At 37.0% G+C, this 27,950-nt stretch overlaps 1 pseudogene; it reads right to left on the bottom strand.

Annotated features, from left to right (window-relative positions):
- The window catches only part of LOC118665799, a 31,209-nt pseudogene extending 3,655 nt beyond the window's left edge, over positions 1-27,554 (bottom strand).
- Between the last annotated feature and the right edge of the window lie 396 nt (positions 27,555-27,950).

Below are 27,950 nucleotides of genomic sequence, written 5' to 3'. Positions count from 1 at the left end.
AACCCTAACTTAACTCTAGTGCCGTGTCACATATAGAAACTTTTTGATATTTGCAACCAGAGTAAAACAAAGACTTATATTTTTGATATTTATTTTATACATTTAAATGCCATTTAACAAAGAAAAATCAACCAAAAAAATGAGTTTACGTGTCACCTCTGACACACGTGTCATAGGCTTGCCATCACTGTGACCTAGCTGGATAGAGCGTCAGACTTGGGAGTGAAGGGTCCTGGGTTTGATTCTGGTCAAGGGGACATGCCCAGTAGGGGCTTAATCCCCAGTAGGGGGCAGGAAGAGGCAGCCAATCAGCAATTCTCTTTCATCATTGATGTTTCTATTTCTCTCTCCCTCTCTCTTCCTCTCAGAAATCAATAAAAATATATTTTTAAAAAATTAAAAAAAGATTTCCCTCAGTTTATTTAATTACTATTTACCATTACATAAACTATATATGGAACTACTAAAATGGTTGTGATATTTCCTGATTTTTTAAAGTGCTGACATTGAATAATAGTACTTTTTATGTAAACCTCATGTACCAAGAAAAAATAATTTATTTTATTACAAAGAGATAACAGTTAACATGAATTACAAACAGCTATAATATCATCTGGCATTTAGTAAAAGTATATAACGGATGCTGAATGGACTAGTGTATAAAGAATGAATGAATGGTGGTACATCTACATGATGGAATACTATGCTGCTGTAAAAAAGAAGGAATTCTTACCATTTGCAACAGCATGGATGGAACTGGAGAGCATTATGCTAAGTGAAATTAGCCAGTCAATGAAGGAAAAATACCACATGATCTCAGTCATTTATGGATAATAAAGACCATTATAAACTTATGAACAAAAATAGATACAGAGGCAGAGCAGCCTTGAACAGACAGTTAAACTACAACGGGAAGGCTGGGGAGGGTTGGGGGCAGGAGGGGGGTAAGAGATCAACTGAAGGACTTGTATGCATGCATATAAGCATAACCAATGGACATAAGACACTGGGGGGTAGGGGAGGCCAGGGATTGTCAAGGGTGGGATAAAAAGGAGACATATGTAATACTCTTTGTAATACTTTAATCATTAAAACAATTTAAAAAAAAGAATGAATGAATGAATGAATGAATGAATGAGTCATGCTCCATAAGACTTAATTAATATAATTAATGTGTGTGATGTTGTGTGTGTAAATTATATTTTATTTACCTATAATACAGTCAAAGAAACATATACATACCCCTATTTACCCGTGTGAGATTGACTATGTAGCTGACATCTGTTTCCTTTTCTTCCTCTGATTTTTTATATGGTTAGGTTTTCATCAGTACGCTTGCTGTTGCTAAGATATGTACTTTTCTGTGTTTTTATTGCCTTTTCTCTCATATATATGTACATAATATGTGTGTGGTTGAGAAAGGAAGGAGACTAACTAATGTCTCTTTGTCTCCCTCTGCCCCTAAGTCTCTCTCTCTCTCTCTCTCTCTCTCTCTCTCTCTCTCTCTCTCTCTCTCTCTCCCTCTCCCTGTTTCCCCCCATCATAGGTGTACCACTGCCCATGAATACAATTGTTTTATATTCTTACCTCTTTGAAGTTGTATTGAGTAAATATTTAAAGGAAGGGTAGAGAAGGGAGGTAGAAGAGGGTAAAGGGGATATAAATTGTGAGGGGAGAAGACTTGACCTTTGTGGTAAACACACAACACAACATACAGATGATGTATTGCAGATTATATACCTGAAACGGATACAATTTTATTAGTTAATGGCACCACAATAAATTCAATTTAAAAAGAATAAATGAAACATTTTCCACAAAAAATAAAGATTATTCATTTGAAAGCCATCGAGTTATCAGCCTGCTCAAGTCAGCTATCTGTATGGGCCCAGTCCCTGGGACAGGGCACGGTGAAGCTGTGTTGCACACGCTGCTGAAAATGAGAGACTGTGTCAGTCATTAGTAAATCACCCCCAGGAATGAAGAAGTCATTCTAATGTACTAACTGCAAAGAAAAAAAATCAGAAAATTCATAAAACATTTTATTGATAGGATTGATGACCTAACAATGAACAGTTTGTTGGAGAGTGCATCAGAAGGCAATGTGTGTGTATGGATGCATGCACCTTTGCTCTGATATTACAGTCATCATAGGTAAGCTTCATTTTGTTGTTAATCACTGCTGAAACGGAAAGCTGGCTTATTTTGTTTTAATAGAAATCAATCAGAAAAAGCTCTCCTCTTATCAATATGCAGAGAACAGTTTAGCCCACAGGATAGAAAACAAATCAGCACAGAAGAGGAGTCGGCCAATAAAACAAAAAATGGTATGTGCTAACATAGACATAGGTGAAACATAAAATTAATAGACACGCGGAAGCAAGAAATGTCAATGTCAGTTCTCTCTGCAGTGGTTAAAGGTTACCCTGTTTATAGGAAATCTATGATTGAGTCTCATTTCTTGGAAGAATTTTGTTATACCCAAGGGGAGAGTTAAAGGATTACCGCTCTTATCACAATCAAAACACCAGGAATGAAAACCCCACTGGGAAAACAAATGTTTTAATAATCCACATTAGTAGCACTAAAGTAAAATGTCATGAATAACCAAGCTATTTCAACTTTTAAATCTCACACTTGGGCTGGCATTCTAAATCAGACAATGAAAAGATCCCTAGAGCCATGTGCTATTAAAACCAAATTCATTTCCAGAAAGTGCTCTGCTGTAGTTTTACTATTCAAAAAACACTGTGACTGAGTTTAACAGTATTGACATGGGGTTTATGGTTTCTTCTCTCTCTGACATATTCTGTATGGATAGTAGACTATGAATATGACTACACTGACTGATTTCCCCACAGATTTGTAAAGTCCTAACAAAGCTATTGTTAAATTAGTAAGTTGGTTGCATTAACACAGGCATGTTATGTGCCAATACCAATGATAAGACAAAGAATAGATTCTTTTAATTTCCTAAGAGTAGCAAAATGAATGACTATAAAAATCAGATGGAGGAAGCCAATAAATGTTTTGTTGGAAGACTTAGAAAGCCTGAAATGAAAGAATGAAGTGAAGTATTTGTCAACAATTCCCTGGAGGTCAGGTTTAACAGCAGTTAACTAATGCCTTTCAAGAAATCTGCTCTAGAGGATCAGAAATTTAAGAAATAAAGTTGGTATTGTCTTGAACAGTGACTTTTACTATCCTTAACAAAGCATATCTAAATGCTATTTCAACAGAGAGCATCAAAGTTAATCAACTGCTTTTGCAATCCCTTATTGCAAAACAGTGAATCACTACCTTTTGCATGAAAGAAAAAGCATGGAGTGAAGACAAGGGATCCCATCCAAGTTATTAGATTAGGCTGGCATAGGCCAGCCAGCAGCTGGCTGCAGTATTTTGAAAACACTGTTTTGGTTACTGAAACTATAAAAATGAGCTGCAGTTTGAAATGTGCAACCTTTAACCAGGTTGTTTCCAGAGTAAAAATACTGAAACTTAAGAACAAAAATATACGTATTCCTCTGCTCGGTTTGATATTGTTAAGCACTCTTAACATTTGAATGAAGCAGCAAAATAATTAGTCACCTAAATCTATTTTGGCTCCCTTTCCAATAAGTGGACACTCAGTTGAAAGTGAACTAAATAATAAATTATAAATTCAAATGCTCCTTTCCACGTAACAGGCACACAGAGATGGAGTTGAATTACTATTCAATTCTGGAATAAGTCTGGGCATATATCTGGAATAAGTTGTTCCACCCAGATTTCTATAAAGATATGAGTAATTATACAATAGTAACAGGCTTTAACTATTACTACCAGGAAATTTACACAGTCATCTGACAGATTCTGGAAAAAAATGGCAGCTTAAGGTGCATCTGCTAAATTGCCATAAACATTTCAAATTATCAATAGCAAGAAAAATGTTATCAAAGAAATATAAAAACTCCACTGAGTATAGACAAATACTTTTCAAATGATGCGTGATAAATCTCTTCTCAGATGCATTCCTTTCCAGCTTCAATAAGTAAACTGGCAGTTGGGGGCTTTTGTTGCAGTACAATCAGAAATAACACCTGCAAATTAAACCAAACTCCGACTATCAGGTCAGCTAACAGTCTGACAGGTGCAGGCATCAACTATCACCTACAAAAATTAAGATCTACCCATACTCACAGTTTGAGCATATTTCTTTAATATTTAACTGGAGCCAACACTTATTAGTTTAACATTTTAACTTAAGTCATTTATAAGAACCTTCTTTCCTGGAAATTTGTGGACAGTATTTCATAAAAAGTACAGATTTGATTACCTTAACTATATAAAGAGGATAAAATGGATTTATCAACTTATGGAAATAATGTAGGAGGGGATATAAATGGCAGACCAGTGTTTACTATCAACTATCAATGCTAATATGTATTCTTTTTAATAACACAAATTTCCCTAAACGAAGCATATATGAAATATTTAACGCTAACCTCTATTGTTAAAGTTGGACTTTGCTAACTAAACTGGCACTGACCTGTCAATCTCAACTAATCAGACTACATTGGAGATAATGAAAAAATAAATGCTTTGTAAAACAGCAAATTGATATTCTTGTATCTGTTTCTTTCAAAGAATTTTAATTCCTCTACAAAAGATGCTTCCCTGGTTTCTAAATACAATGAATAAAAGGTGGGGGGATTTCTTTTACAATAATTTTCTCTGGCAGTAGCTAAAAGGAGGGAGATTCATTCAACATCTAGGAAAAAAGTTAAAATGAAAACTAATAGTTTAAAACAAATAGTAGCCTTTTGTGTACTCATATGTTGGTGAGGACTTTCATGGTCCCACCTACCTTAGGTTTTGTGAGTAGTGTTTTTGCAGAAGAGCATATCAGGTGTACAGAATAAAAATGTATTCATTGATACATTTATTTATCTATACTAATAATAGAGGAATATGCAAATTGGCCAGGACACTGTCATGTAACGACCAATCAGCACGGGGGCAGAGCAACGGCAGAGATCTCTCAGCACACCTGTGCCAGGGGTCCTAAGGGTGTGGAGAGGAAGGGAGAACAGATAGGCAGTTAGGGGGATTAGGCCAGGATGGGAGAGCAGATAGGCAGTTATGGGAATCAGGCCAGGAGGGCAGAGCAGATAGGTAGTTATGGGGATCAGGCCAGGAGGGGAGAGCAGATAGGCAGTTAGGGGGATCAGGCCAGGAGGGGAGAGCAGATAGGCAGTTAGGGGGATCAGGCCAGGAAGGCAGAACAGATAGGCAGTTAGGGGGATCAGGCCAGGAGGACAGAGCAGATAGGCAGTTAGGGGGATCAGGCCAGGAAGGCAGAACAGATAGGCAGTTAGGGGGATCAGGCCAGGAGGGCAGAGCAGATAGGCAGTTAGGGGGATCAGGCCAGGAGGGCAGAACAGATAGGCAGTTAGGGGGATCAGGCCAGGAGGCGAGAGCAGATAGGCAGTTAGGGCCATCAGGCCAGGAGGGGAGAGCAGATAGGCAGTTAGGGGAATCAGGCCAGGAGGGAAGAGCAGATAGGCAGTTAGGGGGATCAGGCCAGGAGGGGAGAGCAGATAGGCAGTCAGGAGGATCAGGCCAGGACGGGAGAGCAGTTAGGGCCATCAGGCTGGCAGGGGAGCAGTTAGGGAAATCAGGCAGGCAGGCAGGTGAGTGGTTAGGAGTCAGTGGTTCCAAATTGTGAGAGGGTGGAGGCTAGGCTGAGGCCCTCCCCTCCCCCCTGCACGAATTTTGTGCAGGAGGCCTCTAGTATTTTATAATACAATTCTATTAAGAACATATATATAAAGGGCCATCAAACAAGGATTAAACCACAACTGATGTATTATAGACCTTTGAGGAACTATTATTGAGGAATTAGCACAATATATTACCAAATCTTCAAGAATAATAAAATTCAAACTCCCCCTGAATTGAAACAGGATATAAGGGTAAGAAAGAATACTGATCAATTCTGTCTCCTTAAATTGTATCTCACCTTTGGGAGGTTCTAGGTTACAAAAAACTCTTCCTTTTGTTCCTCGTAGTTAAACTGATAAAATCTGGAACTCAAAGAATTACTCAAAAGTAAACAATATAGATAAAAACAAATACGTTTATAAAATAGATCCCCATTTTTCCATAACTTAACACATCCTCAGAGTTTGAGGATCCTATACCAACCCATTTATTGTCAGTGTGGTTCTCTTTGGTCCCCACAGTGCTTGTTTAATCTCTTAGTTACTTGGATGCTTTTTCTTTCAAGCTCCAGCCTCATCTCCACATTAGAAATTAGCATTTCAGCAATTCCTAGGCAAAAGTTGTCCACCAAACACCTTTATTCTCTAAAGTCACTATCAAGGGAATAAGAGACCCATTCTTTGTTTTGATTCTCTCTCAGTTTGGATTGTATGTGCATACTTCACACCTGGGTATTCTTCAAGAGATGGACCCATGAATAATTTCACTTTCTCCTGGGACCTCAAATTCAATAATTTTTTTTTTTTTTAAAATGGCTCTTCTCTGAGTACAAGTCCAACTACAAAACTAAAATGGAAGATACAACTGGCAGCTAAAGATTTGTTGCCTCCTCACATGAAAATAGATTTGTAAATAAGAAATCATAATGCAAATAGTCAGGGAAGCACACTGGAGAGCAAGAGGTGGGAGTCGAGGGAAACTTTGCAGAAGTTGGACATACCACTGGGTCATAAAGAATGAGTTGTAGAGCCCCTTAAGCAACTGGCATTGGAGGGCAGTCTAAGCAGGGGAAATAGCATGTAGGAAATATTGGAAATACACTTTTTTTCATTGAGCAACTCAAAAATCATTTTATAGCAACATTCATTTAGAAAATGGAGATGTTTCATGTAGCTGGGACATGGACAATTAAGAGACTAATGGAAAATCAAGTTGTGGTAAGATTGCAATGGCTCTTTTATATCATACTCAGTAATGTGGACTTTATGCTTTGGGCAATGTGTGAAATATAAAGGTGTTTTAGGTTTTATGTGTGCGTAATTTTTGTTTTTTAAATATTGTTAACAATTGTATTTTAATTGTGTTTTCTTAAATTTTGTATTCAATTTTGTGTTATAGAAAGATACCTTTAGGGACTGTAAGGTATTGGTGTGATGAAATGCTTATGGTTAGTTAAGGGATAACAGCTGTCACTCACATTATTGTGGTCTGAATCAAAGAGGTAATGAAAGAAAGGAAAAAGAAAAAAAATATATATGGTATTCAGAACATATTATGTAAGTAAACAGAGTATATATAAAGTTTTTGAGCAATTTACATATTTTGATAATATTTTTACATTAAAGGAAGCTTGTTGTTATATAGAAATTTTATACTTATTGTCCAAACTGTGTGATGAATGAGGTATAAATATGTTACATTTCTAATAAATTTTATGAGAACCCATTATACATTTGGGGCATTCAAAATACAGAATTATACGTGAACCCTCACACATTAACATATTTCATATACACACATTGCAAAAATTGGAAATCTAGGGAAAGATAGAAGTGAAACTAAAATAAAAAATTAGTTAAGTATAAATATAAAAATCTTCCTTAAATAAGTAATCTTGAAATATATAAAATTGTATATGTAGAAAATTCTTATAATGAGTGTATAGTATTATGTTCTGGCATGATATAAATTCAGGTATGTTCAAATCACCTAATGATGAAACAGGCAACCTTAGAATTCCTGTACAGAATAAGAAAAGAGATATGCACGCTATTTACATTTTCCACTGCAAGCAGATTTCTAACAATATGATCTGCCTCACTCATCTTATAGTCTATCCCAGTGGTCAGCAAACTGCGGCTCGCGAGCCACATGCGGCTCTTTGGAACCTTGGTGTGGCTCTTCCACAAAATACCGACTTCTGCGCATAAGCCACGAAGCTTCAATAGCACTGTACGTGCGTGCCCGCATGTGGTATTTTGTGGAAGAGCCACACTCAAGGGGCCAAAGAGCCGCATGTGGCTCATGAGCCGCAATTTGCCGGCCACTCTTCCATTTTCGATGCTCTACTCATGTTTCAAATACTGAATGAATGAATAAGACGTGGGGTCTGTTCTTCAGGACCTTACCAAATGATGCATGGGCCAGAGTGGGGCATTGATGGTGGGATGAGGCACAAAACCAGTCCCATGTCCAGACTTACAAACAAACTCTGAAAGTGATATGAACTTTCAATATTTTGTAGAGTGTTGCAGTGATCATAATGTTTAGCGGTAGGCGTGGGGGAGGGCGGAGAGGGTCAATGTGGGGAAAAAAGGAGACATCTGTAATACTTTCAACAATAAAGATACATTTAAAAAATGTTTGGTGACTGGCATTTATAATTGAAATAGTGGCAGCAAGCAGATGTGTACGGTTTGGAGTTTTGACTCTGCAAGTTGAACCAATTTCAGGCTTTCATGTGCTAGAGTTTGTCATGAGGTTCTGTTAGAAGATGCCGTAAGCTTAATCAGGTTAGAGAAGAATGAGAGATATGTTGCACATCTGAAAGCAGCTGTCTTTAATGATGACAGTTTTTACAGAACTGGTTACAATTACAAATATCCAGAGAAGAAGAATGACTCAGTATATCCAAATACCAGTAGTCCACACTACTTGAAAATATTCAGACTGTATAACTCCTATACTGTGTGTTCCTTGAGGCAAAAGCTGTGTCTTTTTAATCTTTTTGTGATCTAACACATGCATATAGAAGACTCTTCTTGAAGAAAAGAATATAGGACCATTAATATCTAAAAATATGAACATGCCATTTATTTCATACATTCGGACTAGTTTCAGTGTATTAATGTAATATTATTGTTATAAATATATAAATGTTGTGCAATCTATGGTCAAAAAATATTAATTAGATATAAAGGTATTTTTAGTACTGGCACTTATCATCCCATGGCAAAGTTCAGTAGAGGTTACTTGTTTATTTAGTTAGGTTTAACTTTGATTGCTTCTTAAGATCAGAAATAGAGTTATCTATGCCAAGTGAAGTAGGCAAAACATACAGCATTTCTTCCTATTTAAGATTTCTGTGTCCACATTAAAACTGTTGATGTACAGTTTCTACAAGTCCTCTGTGGCATCTGGATCGGAAATATAGAAGTTAGAAGTAAGTATTCAAGTAATAATTGGAATCCATGTGTAATGTCTATGGCTTCAGGAGTCTCTAGACACCTGTTTTGTTGCTCATCTCCACTTGATCTTCTAATTTGCCCTTTTTACTGTCAGTTCACACATAGAATTTATGTTAAAAATGTGATCACTTGAAGAAATTCAGGGAAATGCTGGCTTTTGTGCATGAAATATGGGCAAATGATTGGTCCTTTTAGTTCCTGCAAAGAAGTCATGTAGCAGTGCTGCTCACAACAAGAATTCGGCAGCTCTCAACAATGTCCCTTTGCTGTTTATTGAATATTTCATTATGTATGAGGATATGCTCTAACTTTGCTTACCATACTGCTTCCTTTTGCTAAATTTCACAATCTTAGAGGTCTTGGGAGTTGGAAACAACTGAAAGCTCTGTTGAGATTTGTGACTATCACCCATCTGGTTAGAATTACTCATAGATTTTGCAAGAGCGTCAGTGAGGCATGGCTATCACTGTCAGTTGGGATGGGCATTAAGCACTTTCTGCAGCCTAGATCACTGTGCCAGGTAGTACTTCGGTAACAATAATGCACTTCAAAGTACTAAACATTTATTCTGTGCCATTATAACTTAGAACTGGGAGAAGCATAAAATAAAGTAGAAGTTCCTATGAGAATAAAACTCCTAGAAACAGCTTTCTAGCCCAAGGCTCTCTTATTTACATACTAGAGGCCCAATGCACGAAATTCATGCACTTGGTGGTGGTGGTGGGGGGGGGTCCTCAGCCTGTCCTGCACCCTCTCACTGTCTGGGAGCCCTCAGGGGATGTCCGACTGATGGCTCAGGCCCACTCCCCGTAGCTGGACATCCTTAGCACCTCCATGGAGGTGGGAGAGGCTCCCACCACTGCTGCTGCGCTCTCCAGCTGTGAGCCCAGCTTCTGGCTGAGCAGCGCTCCCACTGTGGGAGCGCACTGACCACCAGGGGGCAGCTCCTGCATTGAGCATTTGCCCTCTGGTGGTCAGTGTGTATCATAGCAACCAGTTGTTCCACCTTTAGGTCAATTTGCATATTATCCTTTTATTATATAGGATAAGGGCAAATCAGTTCCTCTATTTAGAAATGCATATTGTCTAATATACACTTATCCATAGAGACCATTAGTTAGCTTACTAAGATGTATTTCCCCTTCTGCTACTATACCCCAAGGTTTTTATTGAAGTGCTATTTCATCGCTTAATAAGAGGATCCTTTTGGAGCAACATGAGCTTAATTTACATCAAAATAACAAGGGGCCTATGAGAGATTATTCAGCATTTATTCAGTGATAAATGGTTACTAAATGATACATAATGATGGATAAGTGCTATTTGTCCTTTAAAACTTTAATTATATCTTATAACCACCTGTGTTTTGCAGGATATACAGAATCTCTGAACAGGTTGAAAAGACAAGAGTAGATCTCATGGGGTCGAGGCTTGATTTCTCACCTGGCAATGGCAGTTCTCAATCCTGCCACTCTAATTCATAGAAATTACCTTAATTCCCTACATTCTCTAGTTTATTCTACAAACTCAGTTGTGTTGTTCAATCTATATCTTCACTATTATGTAAACAGCCCCCTTGAGGTGTGTCACCTCTTGTCTTCTTGGGTTTCCTTTTCTAGTCCTATTATGTTTTTCAAATATCCTACATATCCTTCAGAAATCCCATATTAAATCCCATCTTTTCAATGAAGGCTTCTCAATTCCCAATTCAACTGTACTTTTTTTCTTCCAGATCTATTCATTCCTTTTGTAATACCTTTGAAGTGACTTACAAACATTGTGAAATGGAAAATAATTATTTTTTAAGAATTTAAAAACCAGCCTGGTCAGTGTGGCTTGGTGGTTGATCATTGACCCATGAACCAAGAGGTCATCAGTTTGATTCCCAGTCAGGGCACATGCCTTGGCTGTGCACTCGATCCCCATAAGGGGGCATGCAGGAGGCAGCTGATCAATGATTCCCTCTCATCATCGATGTTTCTCTCTTTCACTCTCCCTTCCTCTTTGAAATCAATAAAAATATATTTTTAAAAAGTAAAATAGATGAAATGTAGAGGGAGTGAGAAAGGATCCTGTGAAGGTAGCAGCTCAAGTCTTTCTTATCCTCTCTTAAACTCTAGATCATTTACACCTTCCAAGAAAATAGCTTTGACCCCAGAAGGTCAGTGTCCTAGACCTAGAATATGTGAGACCTCAGAGCTTCCTGGAATCTAATAGGGTCAGCCAGTGCAGACATTTTTTGCCTCTCCACTATAAATAAAAATGTAACAGTTATAGCACCAGAATCTTCAAAAAGAACAAATCATTGATTAAACACAGGTAAACTGTTCTCTGGTGGTACCAGATCTCTTGGCATACTGGAGTGGATAAGAATCTCAACAAGTTTTCTGTCTTCTCCTCCCTGACGCTAGAGCTGAGAGAAGGCATGAAGATTAGACAGGAGAGAGTCCTCCTTCATGTGTCTGGAAAGGCACTGGCATCTGCCTGAAGAACAAAGTCAGCCATAGATCCTTGTCTAGTGTGCCTTCCAGCTACCACAAAACACATATACGTCACCCAACATCAGGACTTAATTTCAAAAGCTCAAGCTAACTAAAATAAAATATATCCTACAGAATAAAAGCCTAATATGCAAATCGACTGAACAGTGAAATGACTGGCAGGATGTTCAACTGCCTGCTTAGGTCCACTCCCCTAGGCCATCAGTTGGACATCCCCTAAGAGCTCCTGGACTGCAAGAGGGTGCAGGCTGGGCTAAGGGACCCCCCACCCCGCCTCTTGTGCATGAATTTTGTGGACTGGGTCACTAGTTTATAAAATAAACAAACACAAGTCCATGTTTTTCTCTAGAGTCCAATGGGAGCTTGGGAAAGTCACAATTAATACTATGTCTATGCCCCCTGCCTTGGATTAGAATCAGTTGAGATTGACAAAGGAGTGCTCATGTGAGTGGGCTTCCTAGGGTACCTCTGGAAGAGGCATTTCCTGAGGCCCCCATGGGAGAATGAGGTATAGTAGAAAGCATTATTTTCATGGAATTATACCCCCTCATTTCTAAAATCCCATATCCCTTAGTCCAGTCATGGAAGAAGTGTAGCTGAGGGTTCAGTAGAGCTAAAATCAACATCAGTGTCCAGTGTTTCTCTCCCATGTTTGAGCTGGACACTGACTGTGAGATGTGCAGTTCAGCATTGGGCTAGCTTAGCCTGCATTTTTCCACTGCAGTCCATTCCTCCACTGCTCTTGGGGTCTACATGGCCAAGGGCCATTGGGGTGAATGCAAGAGAGTAGGAGAAAAAGAGCCCCATAAGCCAATAGTCCAACGCAACAAGAGAGTGAATGTCTTTGTTTCTGCGATTATCTATTCCTAAATTGTCCTGCCCTTGCAATGGCCATGCCCATTCTGGCCAATCATTTTTGTTCCCAGGTGTGATTGACAGGCAAGAACTTTCTCTAGTCACCCTAACTTTACTGAGTATGCATCTGCCTTTCCTTTGTTGGATTCCTCCCCCAGTGTTTTGCAGGGAACATGCCCATAACCTCTGGCCTTCTCTATTCTCCTTTCTTGTTATTAACAACTAGTTCATTACAATGGTATTCAAAGTGTAGTTTATTTTACTAAAAACATAGATATACTAGGATAAAGTTTAGATGTGCAGAAAAATTGGCCTGCACCCCAAATTAGATAAACTTTCTTGTACACCTATGTCAATGATTAGGCTCTGCAAGAGGGTCTGTCTCTATTAAAGTCAGGTGACCAGAATGCATCTGTATATGTATAAAACTCCCAAAAGGAATGAGGATGGAGAAAGCTGAGTTTCACATGCCAGTTATTTCCAATATTCAGTGATAAGATAATTCATTCTACCTATATAATGAAAGGATAATGGATGGGGCAAAGGCTTCAGGTTTTGAAAAGAAAATGTATCATAGATATGTGGATGACCCACTCTCCCAGCATCCCACTGCCACCTCAGTTCTAATATTCAGTAATTGGTAACATAGCTATTGAAATTTTAAAAGGTTATATGCAAATGCCTTAAATAATTAAGAATATATTTAATAAGAAAATCATAGTGCTTATAAATCCTAGTGAAAGACTACCTTAATAAGACATAACTTGAATAATATTAGAAGTTTTTATTATAATATAACAAATTTAAGTGTAGCAGTTTAACATTTCTTTAAAAATATGTTTTTTATTGATTTTAGAGAGAACAAGAAGGGAAAGAGAGATAGAGACATCAATGATGAGAGAGAATCATTCATCGGCTGCCTGCTGCCCATCCCCCACTGGGGATAGAGCCTGCAATCCAGGCTGTGCCCTGACCAGGATCTCCAGGTTCATAGTTTGACGCTCAACCACTGAGCCATAGTGGCTGTGCTAAATGTAGCAGTTTAAAACGGTTTCATTTATTATCTCACAAATAAAATGCATCTTATGCGAATTTCATTTAATCCATCCTGTAAAAGACCATTTAGTATGCAATATTCATTTTTTCACTAAGGAGTCTAAAAAACCCATTTTAAAAAATAAATCTAAGTTTAGAAGTGCTTTCCAGAAGAGTTGTGAAGATAGTCCAGAGAGTTCCCATATAGCCTGACCACTGTTTCTTCTATACCTTTGGAAATTTTAACTGAGGTGTGTTAAAACTTTTAAGAGTTTATATGAACACAATTTACTTGAATCAGGGAGTCAAACTGGAAGTGATTAAGAGAGTTCCAACAACAGGACTTGTGAGAGACATTTACATAGAATAGACAGAAGCAAAGTAAGAAAATTATGATTGGCTGGCTATAGCTTAAAGCCTAGATGGCCTTTTTTGATTGGCTGTCCTTAGGTTTCGATTTTGTAACCATGAGGCATTTGCAGGTGTAGATTTTGATTTGCTCATGTGGCCACCAGGACATTAGAGCCACCTCAGTCTAATGACCTCCTTGTTTAATTAATACATCCTACTTTGGTATAGTATATTTGGCACAACAAATCAACCAATATTACTAGATTTTTAGTAAGGTCTATATATTTCCTTAGCTTTTACCTGTCTTAATTCTGCTTCAAGATCCTATCCAGGAGAGCACATTACATTTAGTCGTCATGTCTGGTAGGTTCCTCCACACTGTGAACATTTCTTAGGCTTTCTCTGATTTTGATGAATGGCCTTAACAGTTTTGAGGAATACACGTAAGATACTTTGTAGAATAACCCTTACTGGGATATTTTTTTCTGATGTTCTCTTGGTTAGGCTGGAGTTAAAGGTTATTGGAAGGAAGACCGCAGAGGTAAGGTTCCATTCTTATCACATCATATCAAGTGTACATGCTATCAAAATGATTTAGCACTGTTGATGCTAAACTTAGTCACCTGACTGAGGAAATGTTTCTCAGATTTCTCCACTGTAAAGTGATTCTTTCCCTCCCCCCCTTTCATACTGTATTCTTTGGAAGGAAGTCACTACGAATAGCTCCCACATAAAGAGTAAGAGTTATGCTCCGACTCTTCGAGGGAGGTGTACCTACATAAATTATTTTGAATTCTTCTGCTAAGGTTATTTATTTATCTCCTTTCTTCACTTATTTGATCATTTGTTTCATCAATGTAGGCTCAAGGATAGTTTTTATACTTTGGGTTATAATTTAGTACTACATTATTTATTGTGTTGCTCAAATTGTTCCAGCTTTGGTTATCCATAACACTTTCAGGTGGCACCCATATCCCTTGACATAAGGTCATAATTGTGCTTTTATTTTGTAGCACTTCCTTACTTGTTGGTACTAAAATATTCTCTGGGATCATCTAATGTTCTCTCCACTCATTTCCAAAGTCACTTAGGTCAGCACCATTTCAGCCTATCTTCTCACATGAGGTCATATCAAACTTTTGTAATGCAGCATGATTCATTTGTCTCAATGCATGTTCGGTTCTGGAATCTCCCTACTCCCTAGATGACGTCTTAAAATTTGCAGACAATACAATTCAACTCTGTGCTGTGAAGTTCTCTGACTTTTGACAAATGTGTAGTATCTAGTATCTGTCATCCAGTATCATACAAAAGAGTTTCACCACCCCAAAAGTATCATCTGTGCTTTACCTGTCCAACTTGCAAACTAGCTGTAAATCACTACTCTATTGACAGATTCAATAGTTTTGCATTCTCTAGAAATATATAATACATTCATACAGCATGTAGCCTTTTCAGACTGACTTCTTTACTTAACCCCAACAAGACAATGATAATTTTGTGTGGCTTGACAGCTATTTCATTTTTATTGCTGAATAGTATTTCATTGTTTTAATGTTCCACAACTTACTTGCCTATCCACTTATGGATTGGCCTAAATGGCCATTTCAATTGCTTCCAGTTTTTGGTGCTTAAGACTGTGGCTGCTATAAAGATTCACTGGCAAGCTTTTTGTGTGGACATATGTTTTAAAATCTGTTGGGTAAACATGGAGAATAACAGTCGCTGTACCTTATGGTAGGTATGTTTTCCTGTTACTTTACATCCTCACCAGCAATTGATAGTGTGAAGTGTTTTTATTTTTGCCATTCTAGTAGGTGTTTATTAATAACTCATTACTTGAATTTTCAGTTCCCTTAAGCAAAATGATGTGGAGCATATTTTCATATGCTTATTTAATACCCATACATCTCCTTTGCTATAGGGTTTATATGGGTCCTTTATGTATTATTAATTTTTAAAGTGGTGTTTAATAGTTCATTGTCTATTTTGAATACAAGTCTGGTGCATAAATTTCAAATATTTCTCCCAGTAGTGACTTGTCTTTTCATTGTCTTAACAGTGTTTTTTACAGAGCAAATAATTTTAATTTTAATAAAACCCAATTTGTTTTTTGTTATTGTGCTTTTGTTATTATATCTATAAACTGATCCCTAAAACCAAGGTCACATAAACTTTATCTTATGTTTTCTTTTAAAATTTTTAGTTTTGAATTTTAAGATTATGCTCCATATTGATAATTTTTAGGTAAGGTTTAAAGCACCTTAATTTTAATTTTGCATATGGATGACCAAGTGTTCCATAATAATTTATTGAAGACTTTCATTTATCTATTGAATTTTCTTTTTGCTTCTGAGAAAAACAACAAAAAACAAACAAACACATTTTTACTGTTCTATTTTTGGGTTCTCCATTCTGTTTCATTTATCTTTGAATCTCTTATTTCCTCCATAATGGTATGTTGATTGTTTTAGCTTTGTATTAAACCTTGAAACACAGTAGTATGAATCCAGTAACTTTGTTTTTCTTCTTTAGCAATTCTTTGGCTATACTAAATCTTTTTCCTTTCCATATAAATTTTATGATCAGTTTATCAATATCTATAAAATAGCCTGCTGAGATTTTGAGTGATATTGCATTGGATCTATAGATCAAATTGAGAAGAATTAATAGCTTAACTGTACCGAGTCATGTATTCATAAATATGGTAACTCTTCATTTATTTTGTTCTTTTATTTTTAATCAGTGTATTATTGCTTTTTTTATATACATCCTGTATATCCTTTGTTAGATTTATACCGAGGTATTAGCTATAAATATAATATTTAAAAAGTAATTATCTGCTGCTCAAATTTTCTTTGACAATAATTATTTGTTATATCTAATTACCTGAAGATATAGCCAGCCTAGAATACTGTATTTCAACAAGATGCTGAGTTCTTTTCCTAACTTCTTACTCAATAGCCAGTTGACATGAGCACCATTGTTGCTTCATTCTGGAGGAAAGCTGACTGTTGCTTTCCCCATTTTTTTTTTTTTTTTTTTTTTTTTTACTAAATGTCAATCAATGGATAAGGTAACTCACATTAGGATCATGTGTTTTTATTTAAATAACCATAGGGTTTAAGACACAAATAATACTGAAGTAAAAATAATAATTCTGTTCATTTTTGTTGATTTTCATTATTGATTACCTATTTCAAGATGCTCCAATTCAGTCACCTCTTGCTCTTTCATTAAACCAGAATACATTGTTAAGTATACATTTATTTAAATATTTTAAAAGGTGGTAAGTGTATTCCATATGACATAATCCAAGTTTGGTTCAGTCACTGGTGATTTTTCTAATAGTATTTAACTTCAATTTGTCATTGCCATTGTTAGAAATTATTTTATAGTTGTAGAAAATCTAAGCACCCAAAATTCAGGCCCTCATTTTCAGATATAAAAATAAAATAATTACACGGGATGATCAAAGTTGTGTGTGAATCAGTAATTAGAAAAATAAAAATTTAATTACAAAGAAAAGATTTTGTTTTGCAAAGTCCTTTATTGTTCTTATTTTTTTAATTATAGTTTACATTCAATATTATTCTGTATCAGTTTCAAATGTGCAGTATAATGATCAGACGATCATGTTCTTTACAGAATAGTCCCCCCGATATTTCAAGAGCCCACCTGGCCCCATATATGGTTATTACAATATTATTGACTGTATGTCTTATGCTGTAATTTACATCTCTGTGACTATTCTATAGCTACCAATGTCCCCCAACATCTTCTCCTCTGTCAATAATCAGTCTGTTCTCTGTATCTATGATTCTGTTTCAATTTTGCTGTTCATTTGGTTCTGTAGATGTTTTACCTTTTTATAATTTAAATAAGACTTATAATAACTTAATTCAAAGCTTAAAAGAGGAAAATGACAAAGGAACATTTTACTTTTATTATGCAATGCTTGTTTCTTCTCTGACAATGGATTATGAAGCTGAAGGGGTTTTTTCCCCCCAATGATTTACTATATGAATTAAATAATAACAATACTATAAGCTTAAAACCTAGCAATGAGTCAATATATTCTCGCTGGAAAGCTGGAAGTTGTTAATTTTATAAATTTTTTCATAACTCTCCAATTCATCAAGATGGAATGCAGCAATGCAGATGGAATTTGGGCAATGCATATGGAGCATAGTCGTTAGGAAGTGGTCGAGAGCCATTCCATATAACTGAACGTGATTTTCTCGGGGTTTTATTTTTAGGCTGTGGCGCCTTTCAACCACTTTTGTTCAAGTCTTCTTTGAGCTTTATATCTGCTTTATGAGCTTTTTACTCCATCTTTGGAACAACTAATCTATTCTTATTTCCTCTTTGAAAACTACTGGTGAAGGAAATGAAACTGTTCCTGATACAATAACTCTGTGTTCTCATTTTTCAATCTACAGTTGCGTTGAACTAATTTTCATTTCCTAAGTCCAGATTTGATAGATGAATATAAAATTATTTATCATGATGACTAAAATAGAATTCCAAGAAGAAAAATGACATAGTTTATCAAAATCATGCCTCAAAAATATGTTAAAAAGTTATTTGTAAATGCTTACAATTAGATGAATGAACTGTTTTTATATCAAACATTTTAAAACAAATAGCAAAAAACTGAATTACTCATGAGTCTGAAAATGTTTCCCTTCTCCTCAGACTTAGCACCAAAATTAAAATCCTAAAAATATAATATTTCAGACTAAGGATTCTAAAAATATTTGCAAAATGAATATATATTAGTTAAGTGCCTTCACAATAAGAGCTAATTTGAAATTTTATGCCTTTAGCTATTACAGCAAGTATATATAATGCTGACCAAGCCATTGGAGTTTTGGATGATAATTAAATATTAGAAATAATATTCTATTCCTGATACTTTCCTGATTTACTGAACGATCATCCAGATTACATACAGATATTAATTTAGTAAACTACTAGCAAACCACATAATTTAATGAGAATCTTACACTAATGTGGTAACAACATGATTCCCATATGGGTATTTAGAAAGGACTAGAGCACTATGGAAAAGATCCATCTAATAGGCACAACAATTGTTTGGTAATGAACCTACAAAGCCTGTAGCACAAGCAAATGATCTGGATGGCAATGGCGATGATGTGTTTAATCACTTCAGTTGAGTGGCTTTTAGAGAAGATAAACACACTGGAAATGTGTTTTAAAATGTGTAAGGAAGACAGGCATATTGGTTTACTGAACATAGAATTTAATTTTATATGATTTTTTGCAACTAGCATTTATAAAGATAAAATAGGTATTTATGACTAGACTATTTCCATAGCAGGCTCCCAAAGGGCAACATGTATTACTAATGGATATCTATTTCCTTTTATTTCCAAAACTACCATATGCCACATTGCCTAACAGAATGTGAACAAGAGCCTTTTTCATACTTCTTGTTTTTTTAATCCTCGCCTGGGGATATGTTTCTATTGATTTTAGAGAGAGAAGAAGGGAGAGGGAGAGACAGAGAAAGAGAAACATCAATGTGAGAGAAACCTCAATCGGTTGCCTCCCAATGCACCCCAATCAGGGATCGACCTTCTAACCTGGTCATGTGCCCTGACCAGGGTTTGAACCTGCAACCTTTTGGTGTACAGGACGATGCTCCAACCAACTGAGCCAAACTGGCCAGGGCATACTCATTTTAATGATGTTAAGTATAAGTAAGATGAAACCATGGTTAGTGTCTTAAAGTCTAAACTAAAACACAGAAATAAATTAAATTGGATTTAAACTTATAACTAGAGGGAAAATATTTCTAAAGAAGAACATTCTACATATTAAAATTAAACACTATTAGGGAAATCACGTGACGTTTTCATGGATATCCTTTATCAGATTGAGAGTATTTCCTTCCGATCTTCGTTTGCACAGCTTTTTTTAAAATTTTTTTATCATGAATAGTGTTCAATTTTGGGAAGTGCATTCTGCAGCTATTGAGAAAATTGAGTTTCTTTAATATAGTTACTTACATTGATTGCTTTTCAGATGCTCCCCAACTTTGCATCCCTACAATAAAACTCAATGGTACAAATTATTTCCCTTTATAAAAAATGGTATGCTTCACCTCTAAAACTTTTCTTTTTACCATGGCTTCTACAGTCTTTTTAAATTAAATTTATTGAGGTGACATTGGTTAATAAGATTATATAAGTTTCAAGTGTATATTTCTATGATACATGATCTGTATATTGTATTATGTGCATCAAACTCAAAGTCAAATCATCTTCCCTCATCACATATTTGACCTCTATACCATCCTGAACGCACCTGATCTTGTCTAAAACTTTGTTAGGCAATGTGTGTCAAAATTAATCAAATATACTATTTAGTAATTTGCCTTTCTTATAAATTTGTTTGGGGAGTTCAGAATCATGGTTCTTCTGTCTGTTTTGATAAATTTTGTTTGTCAAAGTTTTTGCCCTTTTCAACTGTGTTCAAATTTATTGGCATACAAACCCAGACTACTTTTCTGATGATAAAAAAGGTGTGAATGAGGGAGAGAGAGAAACACCAATGTGAGAGAGACATATCAATTGGTTGCCTCCTGCATGTGCCCTGACCCTGGTGGGTATCCAGCCTGCAACCTCAGTACATGCCCTTGACCAGGAATCAAACCCACAACCCTTAGGTCCATGGGCCGACGCTCTAACCACTGAGCAAAATTGGCTAGCGCTTTCATTGTTTGTTTTTAAATAATCTGTCAATCATATGTGGAATCTAATGAACAAAATAAACTTATGAACAAAATAGATCCAGGGACATAGAGCATGGGCATGGGAGGAAGGAAGAGATTAACCATGGAATTTATATGCATATATACATAACCCATGAACACAGACAAGAGTGAGGTAGGCCTAGGGGGTGAGTGCAGGGTGGAAGAGGTCAATAGGGAAAAAGGGGACATCTGTGATGTCAACAACAAATATAAATTAAAAAAAAAAAAAGAGCCAGCAACTCTTTGGTACACTGGATAATAGCCAACCAATTGAGCCAAAATGGCCAGGGCCTGTTTTTTAATTGTAGAATTTAGTATGTTTTTATTTCATGTAAATATATTTTTGTCTATCAGCTCTAGATATTTGTTTCTTATTTTTCTCATCTTTAAAACTTTTTATTCACCTTAATTTTTATTTCATTTTCATCTTAATTGACTTTCTAGATATACCATTCCAACCATTTTAGTGGTTGTTCTCTAAAATAAGATATGCATCTTTAATTTATCATTGTCTAATCAATAATGATACTATAATGTATGTTATAATACAAAAAGTAAAATTTTGTTTATCTCCTGCATGCAATTGATGCTCTTGTTTTCCTATCTTTTATATCTGGATATATTTTAAACCCCATAAATTTATATTTATGAATTGTTATTGATTTTAACATTTTTATTGCTATTATTTTTAGTTTTATTATTTCATGCACATAAATACTTGATAACATTTAAAATAATTGTGAAGTATGTTTGCCTATATATTAAATAAATATATATATTATACACATATATAATTTTAAAAATATATTTACTCCATATTTAATCTTTCAGTGCATTTAATTTTTTCTTGGGTTCCAGTTCATTTAAGAAATCCATGTTTACAATTTCACCCAATTCCTTAATAAATCATGTTTTCTAAAATCATTAAATTAAAATGCTAATGTCAATATGCTACTAACATTTTAACTATATCTCTTTTTTTGGCTCAGAAATAATTTAATTTAGTTTTTAAACATCATAAAGTGAAATAATGGGGATGCTGGCTACATGCTTGGATACTCAAATGTTAAAATGCTTTAGAAGTGTGGGAAAGTACACACCCCTCCACAAACGTGCCTTTTCTAGCTAATTTCGCAATGCTAGCCTGTACTTTCTGAATTGTTTAGGGAGTTTGATTTCTTGACATAATGTATGCAAAGGGAAATGTACAGATGGAGTGCAAGCAAGGAGTTGAATGGGAAAAAGTATTAAATATATCTGTTAAATAGAGGAAAATAATCTTAATAAACTTATTCAGCATTAAGAAAATGGAAAATAAGCAGATGGCAAAAGATTGGTTCTTGAAGTTGGTGCCGCAGAACATGTTAGTGGCTGGGACCCTAGCTAAGCCATCTCTCATTTCTGCCTGTACACAGCCTTGTCCAGACAAGGTGATAGAGTCCATTATTGAGATAGAATACAGAGAAAATCTGAAAAAAATGAAATTATATTTATCACCTCTTAAACATAAAAGACTCTGTTTGGGGGAGAAGAGGAAGCAGACTCAGATGAGAAGTTGTTCAAAATCAAAACTCTCATGCAGACAGCACCAAAATCCTACCACAAGGCACATTGAGAGTTAAGCCAATATGCTCTGGCATTCTCACCCATGCAAAACAGAGCCTGTTTTTAAGTTGAGAATGGAAAGACTTTTATGTGTTAATTAGGCAAAGTGCTAGTTATGCCTCCCCAACTTTCCCTATTCTCTTATGTGAATCAGTAGTCTGACCTTCATGGTTTGCTTCAATTCAACTATTTGGCCTGCTAACCCCTCCTACTTAGTAAAGCCTATGCAAAGTTGGAGAAGGAGAGGAGTGGGGTATTTATTTTCACAATGTGTTCCCTGGGGCCTCAGGTAGGCAGTGGTCCCATGCCTCTACCTCTGGCTACCTCTCCTATACAAGAGACTGCCACTGTATCAGCAATTATGCCTGGGTTCTTGTAATCGCTCCCTCTCTTTGTCCTTAAAAAGAACTTTTAAAACTTAATTTGAACACTAAAGAACATGCCATAAAATATATTCACATGAATGCTAAGGGAAATAATTGAAAGTTCTAGTCAAAATCTTAAAGGATTTTATTTTTATATGTTGTGTCTTTCATTTGTATTTTTCTCTAATTACATAAGATTTTTTCAAAATTATGAGGCTTTTTAAATATGTATAAACCCAAGATTAAACATTGTTTCTCATTTTTACCATAAATATACTATGTTCATAAGCAAAAAAGAAGACTTGTGAGGTAGGTTCTATATGTTTTAATAAAATTTAGGAAAGGAACTACATTATCAATACCATTTGATGGGAATTATACCTATGTAGTTTTGTTTAAATATGTGAACTTTTCACTGTAATTTTTTTTCCTTTTCCTCATCACCCTTCAATTATGGGAGCAGTTAGAGTAAGAAACACACTTTTAAAGTTTATATACCTTTTGCTCCAAATGAATTTCAGGAATGTACCATCTAAGAAGAAGGAAGCACTTATAAGGTGATGCTCCCTTCATGAAGGGAAAAGTAATCTCTCAAGGAACTATTCCAGGAAAAAAATTTAAATAAAAACATTAAAAAAAAATGAGGAGGCATATAATAAATAGCGATAAGTAAAAATGACCAGAAAACATTTTAAATATTGTAACATGTGCTATCACATAGGATATGATCATCAGTTCAGACTCATACAAGTCATAGATCTTAACCAGAGTCTAGTTTTACTAAATAAATGAAAGAATAGCATAATCAAGACACTCCGACAAGGAATAGGGAAGTCAAGAACATCAAGGGGCTCCCCAGGTACTTCTTTCACCTTATCTGGCCCAGATTAGATGAGGCCTCTAAGTGAGGTTTGTGGGGTTCCTCACATAATGGGAAACATTTCCTCAATAAAACATCTCAATTTTACACTGTGATGTTCCCCAGGGATTCATGCCTCATTGAACCATAGATCATAGGTCTTAGATACTAGATAGCATCCTTTAGCCAGGATCATTTATACTAGGAGCATTTTAGAGGCAGAATATCTTTCTCCTGGCACATATCAAGTGATTTCCTTGGGAGTCCAGTTGACAGAAAGATTAGAGCAGGTATTATACTTTCTGATTTTATTTCCCTAGACACTTTGGAGTGAATAAATAGATTATAGTTCATCTATTTTAACTACTTCCTCCAAGGACATAAAAGAAAATATATTAAGAATTGTAAATTAAAAGATTCTTATTCAATTAGAAGAAAATTCAATGGTTTAAGATTCCAGCTCTATGGATCCAGTTATACTACTTTGTTAGAGAATAATAACTATGAAACACAACATTGCAATATGGGATGATGTTATATTCCTATATACAAAACATGGAGTGCTTAATCAGTTATAAAAAGACTAGAGGCCCATTCATGCACCAGTGGGGTACCTTGGCCTGGCCTGTGGGGATCAGGCCGGAACCAGCTCTCCAACATCCTCCAAGGGCTCCTAGATTTAGATAGGGTGGTTCTCAGGTGATGCACCCTGGAATCAGGCTCCCTCCTCTCTGGTTCTGGGTGTGTCACCCAAGAACCACAGCTGCCAAATCACCACAGCTTGGCAGCACCTGTGTTGAGTGTCTGCCCATTGGTGGTCAGTGCACATCATAGCTACTGTCCAGTCGGCCAGTTGGCCAGTCGTTTAGGCTTTCATATATATATATATATATATATATATATATATATATAGACTAGAGGCCCGGTGCACAAAAATTTGTGCAATCGGGAGGGTCCGTCAGCCTGACCTGTACCCTCTCGCAGTCTTGGACACCTTGGGGAATTACCACCTGCTGGCGTAGGCCCATTCCCCAGGGGATTGGGCCTAAGCTGGCAATAAGATATCCCTCTGGCAGCCCAGGAGCCCTCGGGGGATGTCCACTTGCCAGCAGGGAGCAGGCCTAAGCTGCAGCTGGACATCCTTAGTGCTTCTAGGGAGAAGGGAGAGGCTCCCACCACCACCACTGTACTGGCAGCCATCAGCCTGGCTTGTGGCCGAGCAGAGCTCCTGCTGTGGGAGCACACTGACCACCAGGGGGCAGCTCCTGCATTGAGTGTCTGCCCCTGGTGGTCAGTGTGTGTCATAGTGACCAGTGATTCCCATTCACTCTGCTGTTAGGGTAAATTTGCATATTATTCTTTTATTATATAGGATAGAGGCCTGGTGCATGGGTGGGGCTGGCTGGTTTGCCCTGAAGGGTGTTTGGATCAGGGTGGGGGTTCCGCTGGGGTGCCTGGCCAGCCTGGGTGAGGGGCTGAGGGCCATTTTCAGACTGGTCACACCCCCTTCAGGGTGGGGGTCCCCACTGGGATGCCTGGCCAGTCTAGGTGAGGGGCTGATGGCTATTTGCAGGCTGTCCACACCCCCTTTAGGTTGGGCGGTCCTTCTGGGGTGCCTGGCCAGTCTGAGTGAAGGTCTGATGGCTGTTTGCAGGATGGCCACAGCCCCCAGCCACCCAAGCTCTCAGTGGAGGCTGGCTGGAAGCAGGTATCTGGGATTTATTTAGCTTCTATAATTGAAACTTTGTTGCCTTTTGGGTAGGCCGCAGCCAGTCAGGGCAGGTGGGAAGCTTGGCTTCCTCCATCACTGGGGCAACCAAGACACCTGCTTGCTCCAGCTCTGTGGATGCCAGCCACCATCTTGGTTGGGTTAGTTTGCATATAGTCACTCTGATTGGCTGGTGGGCGTGGCTTGGGCATAGTGAAGGAGGTCAATTAGCATCTTTGTCTTTTATTAGTGTAGATAGGTAATCCTATAACTATTTAAAATGTAAAACCGGGGTTCCAGATGCAGATAAGATAAAGAGATAGCACCTTTTATCATTCACTGAACTCAACTATGAAAACCAATCAGAATAAAGAGAGAGCTATTTGAGGATTCTAAAACGAAAACATGATCAGTGGTAAGATTGACATGCTAGTTAGGAAATAACATTTTCTAACAGAATCAGCGGGAAAATAACCCATCAAGTGGAGATATTCCAACACAATTATTGCAAAATCTCCACCTGGCCAGCCAAATAATCAGCTTAAAAACTACAAAACAATGTTGATGTAACCCCTTAATGGTTAATGATTCTATTATGGCTGATGAGTTTTAAATCTCCTCATTTAATATCATAACATCAAAATTATATATTTGCACACAAATTGGTATTTTGAATTAGATAGCTGTTGTAGTCATCAACTAACTGCCTTTTTCCCTATACTTGGCAATGACTTTTTAAAAAATAAGTTTCAAAGAATTGCCTTTGTTTTTAACTAAACTAGAGCACTAATTTCTGTTCATGCCAAGTTTATATATTTATTTTATGACACTTAGTAGAAGGTAATTTTAATGTAAATAAATATCATTCCTCTGAATAAATAAAAATATACCCTGCAAAACACAAATATAAATGTTTATTATTATTAGGAAAAAAGAAGCTGTCATAGAAATCATTAAATTTCAAATTTTTAAAAAATAACTATTAATATCTCACTGCATGTAAGCTGCTGGACAAAGCACTTCTAAATCAGGTTTACTCTTCCTAATAATCCTTTGCTCCTCTAAATTTATTTTTTCAGAGCTTGAATGTTTTACCCAATATAGTATGAAAATGACCCCTAAAAGCATCAATTTCTTGGACACCTGTTATTTAAACCTTAAAAAAAATAAGAACAGATGCAGTGTCTTTTCTGATTCATTAAGGTTTTGTGGAAAAATAATACATATATAGTACATACAGATTGTCCTTGAAAAAAGTAACTTTATAGTAAACTTTCATATTCTCTTTGATAAAGTACTTTGTTTTATTTCATACATTTTAATACAATATTCAGTCAATTAATTATTGTATGGGCAGTGGTTCCCCGACACATAAAAGTGGAAGAAAAAATGAATACTAATATCATTACATCATCTATATATATATATACATATATATATATATATAGATATATATATATCTATATATATATGTATATATATATATATATAGAGAGAGAGAGAGAGAGAGAGAGAGAGAGAGAGAGAGAGAGAAGATGCAAATTAGGCCAGGCCGTCGTAAAGGATCACGACCAGACAGGAGAAGGTTGTGCACGCAGGAGAGGACTGAGACAGAGACAGAGAGAGGGGGCCAGCGAGCCGCCACGCCCCAGCTCGGGCAGGCCCCCAGAGCCTGAGCAGACAAGGATAGGTACAGGGGGCTGGCCCGCAGCCTTCGTGGCCAAGTGCAGGCCCAGAGGGGAGACAGCGGGCCCACCTCCCACAGAAGCAGCGTGGCTCCCTCCCGCCTCCCATGGATTCGGCACAGGTCCCAACAGGCTCCCAGCGGCGCACTGTGGTTCCCGCAGGCTCTCACGGAAGCGGCGGGCAGTCTACTGCAGTCAACATCACACGATGGGCTACTAGTATTTTATAAAGCTCATGTTTTAAACTGTAATTTGCTAAACATTTTATTTAAAGTGTGTTTTTGGCCCTAGCTGGTTTGGCTAAGTGGATAGAGCAGTGATGGCCAACCTATGACACGCATGTCAGAGGTGACACGCGAATTCATTTTTTTGGTTGATTTTTCTTTGTTAAATGGCATTTAAATATATAAAATAAACATCAAAACATAAGTCTTTGTTTTACTATGTTTGCAAATATCAAAAAATTTCTATATGTGACACGGCACCAGAGTTAAGTTAGGGTTTTTCAAAATGCTGACACACCGAGCTCAAATGGTTCGCCATCACTGGGATAGAGCATCAGCCTGGTGATTGAAGGGTCCTTGGTCTGATTTGGTCAAGGCACATACCTCCAATGCAGGCTTGATCCTGGGCCATCGTCTGGGCATGTGGGGGAGGCAACCAATTAATGTGTCTCGCTCACATTGATGTTTTTCTCTCTCTGTCTCTTCCCCTCCTTTCCACTCTCTCTAAAAATCAATGGAATGCCCTGGCTGGTTTTTCTCAGTGGATAGAGCATCAGCCTGAAGATTGAAGGATCCCAGGTTTGATTCTGGTCAAGGGCATGTTATGCCCAGATTTCAAGATTCCCAAGAGCCCACCAGGGAGCCAGCAAGTCCGATGCAAAAGCAAAGAGTCCTTTATTTCAAACCTAGGTCTGGCTCCCCCACCCTCCTTACTGACACAGCAGCAGGTAGCAGAGAGAGGCCTAGCCCGATGGAACGAGGAGTTTTATAGGGGGGTGGAGTAAGGGGTGGAGAGGTGACTGTGGGT

This window comes from Myotis myotis, unplaced genomic scaffold (assembly GCF_014108235.1).
Source record: "Myotis myotis isolate mMyoMyo1 unplaced genomic scaffold, mMyoMyo1.p scaffold_m19_p_11, whole genome shotgun sequence".
Lineage (NCBI taxonomy): Eukaryota > Metazoa > Chordata > Mammalia > Chiroptera > Vespertilionidae > Myotis > Myotis myotis.
The sequence above is the reverse complement of the archived record's forward strand: the minus strand, read 5'-3'. Positions and strand labels throughout refer to the sequence as shown.